This window comes from Salvelinus alpinus, chromosome 29 (assembly GCF_045679555.1).
Source record: "Salvelinus alpinus chromosome 29, SLU_Salpinus.1, whole genome shotgun sequence".
Lineage (NCBI taxonomy): Eukaryota > Metazoa > Chordata > Actinopteri > Salmoniformes > Salmonidae > Salvelinus > Salvelinus alpinus.
Window position 1 is genome coordinate 22,409,164 of NC_092114.1, and position 10,958 is coordinate 22,420,121.

Consider the following 10,958-nt stretch of genomic DNA (forward strand, 5'->3'; position numbering starts at 1 on the left):
GAAGGAAACTACGTACACATATTTAGCAGATGTTATTGCGGGTGTAGCGAAATGCTTTATCTAAAGGTAAAAGAATGGAATTAAGAAATATATAAATATTAGATTGAGCAATGTTGGAGTGGCATTGACTAAAATACAGTAGAATAGAATACAGTATATACATATAAGATGAGTAAAGCGGTATGTAAACATTATTAAAGTGCCTAGTGTTACAATATTGAAGTGGCCAGTGATTCCAAGTCTATGTATGGGCAGCAGCCTCTAAGGTGCAGGGTTGCGTAACCGGGTGGAAGCCGTCTAGCTGTTTTTCAGTCTCTCAGTCCCAGCTTTGATGTACCTGTACTGACCTCGCCTTCTGGATGATAGCGGGGTGAACAGGCCGCTTGGCTTGGGTTGGGTAGTTGATGTCCTTGATGATCTTCTTGGCCTTCCTGTGAAGGTGTCCTGGAGGGCAGGTTGATTGACCCTGGTGATTCATTGGGCAGACCGCACCACCCTCTGGAGAGCCCTGCAGTTGCGGGCTGTGCAGTTCAAATCAAATCTAATCAAACTTTATTTGTCACATGTGCCGAGTACAACAAGTGTAGACTTTACAGTGAAATGCTTACTTACAAGCCCTTAACCAACAGTGCAGTTCAAGAAGAAGAAAATATTTACCAAGTAGACTAAAATAAAAAGTAATAATAGAAAGTAACACAATAAGAATAACAATAACGAGGCTATATACAGGGGATGATCTCGATGGTGCAGCTGTAGAACCTTTTGAGAATCTGGGGACCCATGCCAAATTCTTTCAGTCTCCTGAGGGGGAAAAGGTTTTGTCGTGCCCTCTTCACAACTGTCTTGGTATGTTTGGACCATGATAGTTCATTGGTGATGTGGACACCAAGGACCTTGAAACTCTCGACCCGCTCCACTACAGCACCGTCGATCTTAATAGGGGCCTGTTCGGCCCGCCTTTTCCTGTAGTCCACGACCAGCTCCTTTGTCTTGCTCACATTGAGGGAGAGGTTGTTGTCCTGGCACCACACTGCCAGTTCTCTGACCTCCTCCCTATAGGCTGTCTCATCATTGTCGGTGATCAGGCCTACCACTGTTGTGTCGTCAGCAAACTTAATGATGGTGTTGGAGTCGTGTTTGGCCACGCAGTTGTGGGTGAACAGGGAATACAGGAGGGGACTAAGTACACACCCCTGATATACTACTGTTGAGTTGTCTACAAACTTGATGATTGAGTTGGAGGCGTGCGTGGCCACACAGTCATGAGTGAACAGGGAGTACAACGGTCCTGAGCACGCACCTTTGTGGGGCCCCTTTGTTGAGGATCAGCAAAGTGGAGGTGTTGTTTCCTACCTTCACCAACTAGGGGCGGCCGTCAGGAAGTCCAGGACCCAGTTGCACAGGGCGGGGTTCAGACCCAGGGCCGTGAGCTTAACGATGAACTTGGAGGGTAAGCAAATTGAAGTGGGTCTAGGGTGTCAGGTAAGGTAGAGGTGATATGATCCTTAACTAGCCTCTCAAAGCACTTCATGATGACAGAAGTGAGTGCTATGGGGCGAATGTCAGTTAGTTCAGTTACCTTTGCTTTCATTGGTACCGGAACAATGGTGGACATCTTGAAGCAAGTGGGGACAGCAGACTGGGATAGGGAGAGATTGAATATGTCCGTAAACAGCTGGTCTGCGCATGCTCTGAGGACGTGGATAGGGATGCCATCTGTGCCGGCATCCTTGCAAGGGTTGACACATTTAAATGTCTTACTCAAGTTGGCCACGGAGAAGGAGAGCCCACAGTCCTTGGTAGAGGGACGCGTTGGTGGCACTGTTATCCTCAAAGCGGGGGAAGAAGGTGTTTAGCTTGCCCGGAAGCAAGACATTGGTGTCCGTGACGTGGCTGGTTTTGCCTTTGTAGTCCGTGATTGTCTGTAGACCCTGGCACATACGTCTCATATCTGAGCCATTGAATTGCGACTCCACTTTGTCTCTGTACTGACGTTTTGCCTGTTTGATTGCCTTACGGCGGGAATAACTACACTGTTTGTGTTTGGCCATATTCCCGGTCACCTTGTCATGGTTAAATGCGGTGGTTCGTGCTTTCAGTTTTGTGTGAATGCTGCCATCTATCCACAGTTTCTGGTTTGGGTAGGTTTTAATAGTCACAGTGGGAACAACATCTTCTATGCACTTCCTGGGGAATTCAGTCACCGTATCCGTTTATTCGTCAATGTTATTCTCAGAGGCTACCCGGAACATGTCCCAGTCCGCGTGATCAAAACAATCTTGAACCATGGATTCCGATTGGTTAGACCAGTGTTGAGTAGACCTGAGCACAGGTACTTCCTGTATGAGTTTCTGCCTATAGGAAGGATATAATTGAGTCGTGATCAGATTGTCCGAAGGGAGGGAGGGGGAGGGTCTTGTAGGCATGTCTAAAAGTTGAGTAGCAGTGGTCCAATGTTTTCCCAGCGCGAGTACTACAGTCGATGTGTTGGTAGAACTTCGGTAGCCTTTTCCTCAGATTAGTGTTTTTTTAATCCCCAGCTACAATAAATGTGTCCTCAGGATATGTGGTTTCCAGTTTGCATAAAGTCCAGTGTAGTTCTTTGAGGGCCGTCGTAGTATCGGCTTGAGGGGGAGTATACTTGGCTGTGACTATAACTGAAGAGAATTCTCTTGAGATGTAATACGGTGGGCATTTCATTATGAGGTATTCTTGGTCGGGTGAACAAAGGGACTTGAGTTTCTGTATGTTATCACAATCACACAATGAGTAGTTAATCATGAAACATACACCCCCGCCTTTCTTCTTCACAGAGAGTTCTTTATTCCTGTCTGCACGATGTACTGAGATCCCAGCTGGCTGTATGGACAGTATATCCCGAGAGAGCCATGTTTCCGTGAAACGGAGTATGTTACAATCCCGGATGCCTCTCTGGAAGGAGATCCTCGCCCTGAGCTTGTCTACTTTACTTTATTACCCAGAGACTGAACAGTAGCCAGTAATATACTCAGAAGCGGTGGATGGAGTGCACGCCTCCTGAGTCGGACTAGAATTTCACTCCGCATACCTCTTCTCCGCCAGTGGTGTTTTGGAGCAGCCTCTGGAATAAGTTAAATTGCCCTGGGGGGTACAAACAAAGGGTCCAATTTGGGAAAGTCGTATTACTGGTCGTAATGCTGGTGAGTTACCACTGCTCTGATATCCAAAAAGTTATTTCCGGCTGTATATAATAACACAAAAAGAATCTGGGCTAATAAGGTAAGAAATAACACACAAAAAAATACAGCAAAGTTTCTTAGGAGCTAGAAGCAGAGCTGCCATATCTGTCAGCGCCATCTTACTACTGTCCAATGGCTGTTTCCTCGTCTCCGCTGCCACTTGCCTCCGCCGCGCTATTCTTTCATTTAATTTCAGCTCACCAGAGTCTGACCAGGAATGAATTTCAAGTTCTGCTTCTGATGAGAACTCTAAACTGCAATTCGGTTCTCGTGTGCAGTCCGGCAGTGTCAATTATGCATGTGGTTTGAATTTACGGCTACTTTGTGTGAAGTAAATACGCTAGGCTAAAGGCTACTATGCGACCACCAGTTTGTATAATATGTTATAATTATTTTTCTGCCAATCTACTGCCGCGCATGTTGTTTATTTCTTAGAATTGCGTTAGTGTGACATTGGGTTAGAATGTCATAATTTCCCAGGTCTTTTTATTTAAAAAATTTGGGAAATGTGAATAGTGGTCCCGGGACAATCCCGGATCCCGGTTACCGTTATGAATCCCTAATTTGTATCTCTTCTCTGAATGGAACCCTCTGATCTCATATAATTCTGGTTTCCCAGGGAACAAGGAAACAATGAAACAAAGTATTTGAAGCATGCAACATTTTAGGACTTCAAGAACTCTAAACAGAATTGTACACAAAATTGTAGACGGGGGAAATCCAATGGACTTTCTTGTGAAGAAGATTCAAGGTACATTTACAGTCATGAATCTGATAGCTGAGTGGGATGTTTTGTTTATGAAAACATTTATGGGTACAGTGAACTCTTGCTGATAAAATCAAATGACTATCGGAGCGAATGTTAGCTTGCTATTTATCTGGCCCTGAATACACATGCATTATGCTCTCAATTTGCCCTCAATACTCCCCCATCTCTCAATATAAGATTTTAAATAATATGCCTCTCTTTATTGTTTGTTTTAATATGTAGCCTTACTTATTTAAATGTAGTACGTGCACTTACATTTATTTTATCATGGCCACTGAGTGTTTCAGTAATGTATTTGCATCCTTCTCTGTCTGACTAGAGTTGGATATCTCCAGGTATCATATGAGGGGACACTATAGGAAACTTGACTCTCCAAAGAATGATCCCACAGATGACTTTGCTGATAACACTAGGGCTGCAGAGAGAGGTAAATTATATTGGCATTGTTACCCACAACAGATGTAGCCTACATATTGTAGCTACGGTAATTATTGTGATAGATAAATTACCTCTGGAAAAATAATGCTTGTTCTGATACTCAATATTACTCTCATTTTAGCTGGTTTATCAAAAATGTTCATCACAGTGAAATGTTCAGTCAGAGTTCCCTTTGTGACATCACTGTTCTGGCCTGTGATGATACATGATGGTTACTCAGAGAACAGAGAAAACCACAAGGGTGTTATCTGCTCAAAGTAGCTGTTGAAACACTGTAGGTATGAGAACCTAAATGGTCATAAGCATGGATGCTCTGAGAAGGACTAAGGAAAAAAAGACAAATATTGTAGAAGAATCATCCGGTATGTTAACTTTTTATGCCACTAGTTATGTGACATGATGAAATGTCAACATATAAACGTGTTTATCAGATGATAGGATGACCTTGATGACATTTATAAAGGGAAGCTGGTGATTGAGCAGAATCAATCTTGGTAAAAGTACAGATAGACTCAAAAGATTTATCCATTAGATGCTGTTGGCTTGATGAAGGCCATCATATCTTAGTGAACTGTAGTGCATCGAACGCATTTCCCACCTCTAGCTATGGAACAAAGTAGTGACATTTTTCACTCACTTCCACCCCTCAAAACACTCAATTTATTTCCATTTAGACTGACTTTTAGTGGCCATGCAGTCATGTTTTTCTTTTCACTGAGTACATTTTAGACCCATAATGAAACCTTGGAATTGAAAACTGCATGCTGTCTGTACAGGTTGTGATAGTCTCACAGACTGCCTGAAGGTGCAGTCAAAGACCATAGAGACAACACCCTCCAGACTTAACCCCAGCATCTCAGACCTCCTGTCCAGACTGGGCACCACCAGCTCGGGCCACGGCCAGCACCCCGCCAGCAGACCCTCCGACCACCACCTCCACTACGACGCCATGGTCCACAACTACTCCCTCAACCCAGCCACTCCAACCCCGGTAGGGTCCAACAACTCGACTGGCGCCGACCCTCATCCCCGGCCGCCGCAGACCATGTACTGCCACCACACCTCCGACTCCCAGAGATCACTGTGCGGCGAGCTGGATCCTCTCTTCATCCGCAAGGTCACGACCGCAGAACTAGTCTGTGGGGAGAGGAAGTACAAGTGCTCATGCTGCCTGAGGTACTACGATCACCTGGGGACCCTGCTGGGTCACATTGACCAGGGCTGGAGGGAGGGCTTCAGCTGCAGGGTGTTCTACAGGAAGCTGAAGAGCATGCAGGACCGCAGGCCCATGGTCATGATGAGTTGCCAGAGCAGGGAGTCTCTTGCCATGGATAACGACCCTAAGCCCTCCAGCTCCTCCACCACATACCTGGGGTCGGCCTCGCTGGCTCTGGCACCCCAGCCCGCCGACAGCGTTGGGAGGAAGGGTCTTGAGACAAGCGATAAGGGAGACATGATCCAAAAGTGGCTGCAGAAGACAGAAGTGACAGCATCACTTCACTGAGGCAGTTATGTATGAGTTGGTTGGAGAATGTGTGTACTGTAGTATTGTTGCTGGGTTGTCTAGAACTGACAGGGTGTTGTTAACTTGTCTAAAATAAAAATAATACACAAACATAATGTACTGTAGGTTACTTCTTCTCTGTTAAATGTGTTTTACTCAGAAATTAGGACATCTGAAATGATCTTAATTGAAGAGATGAAAAGAGGTTTTCATTCACCAAGGTTCAAATCTCCATGCCATCTTCCATGTCACTGGCTTACGTCAGATAGTGCAACAATTCCGTCTGCACTGATGATTGAGGAATGATGCCACCTGTCGGAAGACAATGCTTCCATGTAGAAGGCACTGCTTGTATGAGGTTTATGACGTCACACGTATTTATTTTGAGAAGCATCTCCATGGTGATGGAGGGATGAGAACAGTCAGAACACATATCACACTTGCTCACCAAACTTTAGTCTGCAAGTCCAACTATCCAGTTCCATGTGCTAAACATTTAACATGAAAGGTTGGTGTGTAGAGAAAAAACATGTTATTTTCTTCTCACAACTGCTGTAGTTTGTGAATTTAGAGTCTCCTCCGACAGAACAACATTGATAACATTCTTGTGTAGTTTTCATTAGTGAGGTTAGAGCACTTCTTCCGTGTCTTCAAAATGCTAGATGTTTTCAATGGCCTGCTTTCTTGAGTTTAGCCTACCTCTCAAATGCTGTACTGAATAGAAATCTGAAAACTGCAATGGCCAGTCAGGGGCATTGATTTGTGTTCACCTAGCAATGTTTTTATAGATCAAGGTTCTTCATACATACATTCTCCTCAATTCTTGTTTTCTGTCTCAGACTCAATGAGACAGCCAACCTCCCTCCAGGTGTTGAGGACAGCAGAGCCACCAGTATGACAGACCCCTGTTCACCTTCCTTGCATCCCCCCGAAGCACACCCCACCCAGGCCTCAGGGACAGGGACATCCACCATATCCAACTCATTCTTCAGCCAAGGAGCGGTTCAAGTCAGTAGAGCCCAGACACGAGGCTACCAACCTGGACTTCAACTTCCTGCGCTTGGCCTCTACCATGGAACAGGTGGACGGGGAGCTCCAGTACCAGTGTGCTGGGTGCCTGTGGCTCTACCCCAGCCTGACTGTGCTGCAGAACCACATCAGCCTCAGCTGGATGGAAGGCTTCAGCTGCGTCTTCTACAGGAAGCTGAGGGAAGTCTGCCACAGGAACGACACCAGGAAGCTCCACGAGAGGGTGCTAGTGAGTAGTGGTGGCAAGAAACAGCTGAGTCCCCCCACATGCAGGGCAGACCTGGGCCTTGCTAGAGAGGGTCGGAGTCGAGATGGACTGGGACCAGAAATCAGCTCTGGCATTTCTGACAAACCAGATTTTCTTTTCCCTTGAGGCCCCCACACTGGCCCATTTTTTTTATCCCTCGAGGCACACTGGCCCATTATCCAGATAATTATCATTGTGTGCAAAAAACGTTAGTTAGGCAGGCCCACTAGAATAAAAGTGAACCAGCCCATCTTGCATTTGCCCGAAATGCCAGATGGCCAGTCCGCCTCTGGTAGGAGTGGAGGGCAGACAAGGCAGAAGCAGGGGGCTCAGGCTCCTGGAGCTGGAGGGAGGAAGGAAGGAAGGAGGAAGGGACAACACCCAGCCAGAGGTTGACTCAGGAGTTGGTGGACACAATAAGAAGGAACAGCACCTTTCACAATTGGCTGAATGAGATCGACGGTTACCTCATCCCTGATGTCACCCTGTTGCCAGAGAGAGCTTTCAAGGCATCCATCTTTTTGATTCCTCAGTTTCACTGAATGAGAAAGATTATTGGCATTGAATTTCTCAGTGGCAAGGTGTAATTGCTGACCTGGAGGATTTGCTCTGGGACGGTGGGACTTGTATGTTTTTTTTCTCACAAGAAGATCAGTTGCTGTCTGTGTGAATTCAAATCCCATCACTGCTGACCAGAGCTAAATAGTTCTGGTCTCGTGAGCATGTACCCTCCTCATACCAGACCCTGGCCAAAACTTTCTTTTTTTCCCATCTGTTTCTCATTCTGCTCAATTGAATGTATGAGTCACTCAATTGAACAACATTAACATATTTGGGCTTACAGGATTTGAAAAGTGTTTTAGAAAATAATTTGCCCACTGTGGAATTAATTATTCTAGTCTATTAATCTTATCTACTGTAGCAGAGGCAGAGTGGATAAGGAGCTGTGGAATCAACCAAGCTCAAAGCCCAGGCATCCAAGTAGAGGAGCTTCAGATAATGTTCATTTAAGAGAGCACAACGTTAATTTTCCTCAGATATGAGATGTAGGCCTATCCAGCTGTAGGAAGATTTTTCATGCATAATTCATCACTGACACAATTTAATGATTGGTTTATAAAATGACAAACAACTGTTTGTTTAAGCAGCTATGCACTCTATGGTCTTTACATTGCTGATGGTGGCAACTTTAGAATATTTTTCCTTTTACTGGGTGTTAAAAGGCAATGTTGCTATCATATTTCATGGGTACATTACCCACAATATCCTCTAGCCACTTGGAAAAAGATGTTGTACCAAGCCTGCATCTGAGCCTGCAGTGTATTCCTACAACATCCTGTAAAATGGTCAATGTGGCACCACAGAGACACACATTCAATGGGGTTTTAAAAGCACAGTGCGTGGTCACAGACTACAGCCGAGGTACCTGTCTGACTCCGAGAGAGAGAGAGAGAGAGAGAGAGAGAGAGAGAGAGAGAGAGAGAGAGAGAGAGAGAGGAATAACAATATCCTCAGTGCAGTAGGTAGGGGGTGTTGATGAGCATGGGGTTGGCAGGGTGTGGGCGTTGGCAGGGGGTCCCGGTGCCCAGCCAGTAGCCAAGGTATCAACCTTTTCCAAAGGAGATGATCGATAAGGCTCATCGCTGGGGGACACCGGAACATTCTCAGCTGAGGGGGAGAGGAGGAAGGCAGGAAGCTCACACAAACAGTCAGAGATGAGGAAGTGCTAATTGCCTGTGGATGCTAAGAAGGGATCCCCGCTGGGCCTGTCCTGGTGGTATGAACCAGGGCTTACTGAGTTTCGGGGGGGTCAGACAGAATGGTTCTGAAGGTGGTATTTATTTACAGGGGCAAAAGGTGAGCTGGCTCAAAGGACATTTACAAGATGCTGACAAACACTGACATAGATGTAGACTTACAAGTTAACGAACAATAATCTAAATGGCCAATAACTGAAGTTACGACTGGGGCCTTTAAACTAGGCAGAGCACCTTTAAACTAGGCAGAGCACCTTTAATCTAGGCAGAGCACCTTTAATCTAGGCAGAGCACCTTTAAACTAGGCAGAGCACCTTTAATCTAGGCAGAGCACTTTTAAACTAGGCAGAGCACCTTTAATCTAGGCAGAGCACCTTTAAACTAGGCAGAGCACCTTTAAACTAGGCAGAGCACCTTTAATCTAGGCAGAGCACCTTTAATCTAGGCAGAGCACCTTTAAACTAGGCAGAGCACCTTTAAACTAGGCAGAGCACCTTTAAACTAGGCAGAGAACCTATAACACTGAGTTTAGATAAATCCTCACACAGCTGAGTTTAAGAGAGCCCTGGGACAACATGTCCCTCCAGCCTAAGCTCTCCTCAAAATGAGCAACCTGAACAGGTTAGAAGTCCAAACAAGTATTTCATCAATTAACATTAATATGTCACTCTATAATCAATATTTTGAACAGTTAAGGACATAATAACACATAATATCACATAAACATAGATAGATATTAGGGGGGGAAATGACATAGATAAAATGTTCTAGTTGCTGAGCACGCGCACCTGCTGGATAACTATATATTCATGACCTGCGCTCACTCTGGTGGTGAGTACAGGTCAGCGATAAAGCAACTATAAACTCTGATAATGTATCAGTGATAAACAGTCCTTCTTGTATGTGAACGTTTGTAGCCTATAACAACTATAGGACATGTTTAGCAATAGAAATGTAGGCCTACTTGAGAACGCTAGAAACATGAACAAACATTAGCAAACATTTACGATCTGAATTTGGTGCCAAATGAGGGGATAGCAGTGAAATGTCTGCCATTGTCACACAGAGGTTAATTTCTTTAGGTAAAAGTGATGCGAGGGTCAGCTGTTTGTTCACCCACACCCGACCACAATTGCTAAATACCCATTAGCAACCGCCCCACTATAGGTGATAAGGCCTGCACCAGGCCTGCACCAGACCCTAACCTGCTAATATAGAAAATGCGCTGCAGGCTAAAGTCAGACAGCGAAAACAAAATAACAGGGGGTGCAGGCAATTTTTTGTTGTTGCCTGATTTAGATATATATCTGCTTTTAATTTCTGATATTTTGGACTATTTGTTAGTCAACTTGTCTATAATTAGATACATGCAGCTTCTCTTCTGTTATTAATTGATGCCCTAGAAGACTAAATAAACCCTTCCTCACCAGAATGTCATCAATGGATAGGATGAATGCTTCAATCTAGTTGACGTCTGGAAAGTTCATTTTTCTCTCTCTGCTTCTTTCGCGGCACAAAGATGTTTAGGGACCGGGGAGATAATGCAATGACTCTAAAGAAACTAAAGATTTTATTTGCAATATGTCTAAATTACATCTGTTAGACCGGTTGTAAGACAATATAATGCTGTTTCAACGACCCAACATGTTTCTGATAAGATTTCAGTTCTGCTTGGATGCATATTTTATGTGGTTGAAATACTATCAGCTTTTATGATGCTGATAAAGATCACGCCACTACAGACAGTATCTAACTTCCATTTGCATTCTCTCAAAATGCTGAAAGAAAGAAATCCTATTTCTTCTGTTCCCGAGCCAAAATTTAGCCTACATTTGGTGTATCGTTTTACTGCAAGAAATGCTTAATTCTGCAGGAGTTAATAAAGGCTACCTGAGAGGTTACAGACCTACAGTCAGTGTCCAGATTTCAGTTTCCGTTTAACCCATCTGAACAGTAGGCTACAGTTCCCTTCATGTGCCATAGGCCTATTTGAAGT